The following is a 2557-nucleotide window of genomic DNA, read 5'->3' as shown; positions in this document are numbered from 1 at the left end:
GGAAACACCAGTTCCAAACATGAGAGTTAAGCTCAAATGTCCCGAAGGATGGAGAAGGGTTTCCACAAGATTTAATACAACCGAAAGGAAAAACCAGTTTCCTTGTGATACGTTGTATTATCTGGCGAATCCAGAAAGCAACTGATATATCGGAACACTGATGGTCGGAGGCTTTGAAATCCAAGTCGAGGGGTAAGCCGGACAAGAAGCTGACGTTCTTATCTTAGGACGCAATTTCCTTGACAGCTATCAGCCATGGTCATGGAGAGCAGGTGGAATGGAGATCACAATCGAAAACAAAAGATTGATGATCCAATGACAAGTCCATTCTCTACATACATCTTTGTAGGGATGTTATATGAGAAATTCAAAGTAGAATATTTTGCTGCTTATGTGGATTCAGGAGCAGGAATCTGTACAGCAAAACGAGGAGTCTTTCCAGCAGAAGTTGAAGAAGAACTGCCTCAAATTGCAGGAAGGGATTTCTCCAAAAAGATTTTGCTCCTATCAAAGGGAGTAAAATAAATGGAAATATTGATCGGAGGCGCAGGACAGACACCTTGGTACAAGGTCAAGACTCCACCGATATATTTCCATGATACCGGAGCAGATATATTATTCGGAAATATTTTTCTGCAAACCTTCAAGCGGTACACGCAGGACAATGAGGCCAGGAGGCTGGTGTTCACAACCAATTGTGACCACAAAATCATTGTGCAAAGGCTCGAATGAGCTTTTAATCGCTCGATGCCATTAACATTTCGCAGCAAGCGTGGTGATGATGGCAGACTCCGACGACCACAAATGAAGGATCAACGGAGATTCAGAGATATTTTGCTCAAATGCAGAACCGAGGGATTTCCAGATCTCTCCAAGGAGGAAACTCAAATTCTCAAAGTCTCCCTGATATCACACAAAAATATCAAGGAAGAAGAACAGATGTCCATAGCCGACGTCAAAAGGAGGATTCAGAAGTGTTACCATGAGAATCCTTTGGCATGGGGGGACAAGAACCAGCTCAAAGCTACCTTGAAAGTTAAAACTGGAAAGGAGCACGAGTTCGTAAGGTTCAGACCTATCTTGATGAACACTCAAGATCAACAGGATATGAAGAGTATAATCAAGGAACACCTTGATTTGAAGCTGATCGAACCAGGGAAATCGCCTTACAGCAGCCCGGGATTTCTGGTGAGAAATCATGGGGAGATCAAGCGAGGAAAACCAAGATAGGTCATTAATTACAAAGGAATTAATGATATTCTTGAGTTTGACGGATATTTCATCCCAAGCATAGAACACCTTATTAACTGCATCAGAAGTGCAAAGGTATTCTCAAAGTTCGATTGCAAATCAGGATTTTACCAGATTCGCATGGAGGAAGGGAGTAAGAAGTTCACAACCTTCTCAACTCCACAAGGACATTATGTCTGGAATGTCATGCCAATGGGGTTAGCCAACGCGCCTCAGATATTCCAAAGGAAGATGGATAATCTCTTCAAAGATTATTCCTCATTTATGTTTGTTTATATTGATGACATTCTTATTGCATCAAAGAACTTTCATGAACATATCAGGCATCTGGAGATCTTTGCGGATGTTTGTCAACAAGAAGGACTGGTGCTGTCTGAAAAGAAGGCAGTCGTGGCCACCCAGAAAATGGAGTTTCTGGGAATCGAGATCGATGAATCCGGAATAATTCTACAAGATCATATTGTGGAAAAGGTCCAAGGATTTCCAGAAGATCTCAAGGAAAAGAAGCAGCTCCAAAGTTTTCTCAGAGTTGTTAACTTTGCAGGAATGTTTATCAAGAATCTTGCAAAGTACCGAAAAATCTTCAGCCCTTTACTGAAGAAAGATGTCCCATTCATTTGGAAAGAGGAGCATCGTGAGAGTATGAAAAGGCTAAAAGAGATTTGCAAAAATCTCCCAAAGCTTTCAATACCACAAGACGAGGACGATCTAGTTCTCTACACCGATGCAAGTGATTTTTGGTGGGCAGCCGTACTCACTAAAATCACCCCTTATGGAGAATAACCTTGCAGATACTGTAGCGGTCTCTTTTCCAACAATGAAGCTGTGCGATGGCATATCAACGAAAAGGAGTTCTATGCAGTTAGAAAAGCGTTCAAAAAATGGCTGCTATTTTTACTTGCAAAGAAATTTACTTTGAAAGTCGATAACACTAATGTTAAGGCTTTCTTAACCAAGAAAATAGAATCTAAACCTGAAAAGGCTAGATTACTTAAATGGCAAGCTGAGTGCCAATATTATGATTTTAATATTGTCATTTTGAAATCTGATGATAATGTTCTTGCAGATTTCTTAACAAGGGATGGAGCCAACTGAGGTTGACACCATCATGGATAACCAGAGGCAGCTCCTGGAAAACCTGGAGATGCTACAACAAGAATGGCAAGAGTGCTTACTCCATGCCAAACAAGCGTGAAGGATACAATCGGATGATGAATCCAAAGTGTCTAACCGTATACGAGAATGTCTCAAAAAGATGATAAGTCTTAATGAGGCAACCCACAAGCCGTTCCTGTGCGGGATCATG

This window comes from Salvia miltiorrhiza, chromosome 3 (genome assembly GCF_028751815.1).
Source record: "Salvia miltiorrhiza cultivar Shanhuang (shh) chromosome 3, IMPLAD_Smil_shh, whole genome shotgun sequence".
Taxonomy (NCBI): domain Eukaryota; kingdom Viridiplantae; phylum Streptophyta; class Magnoliopsida; order Lamiales; family Lamiaceae; genus Salvia; species Salvia miltiorrhiza.
This window is presented reverse-complemented; position numbering follows the sequence as displayed.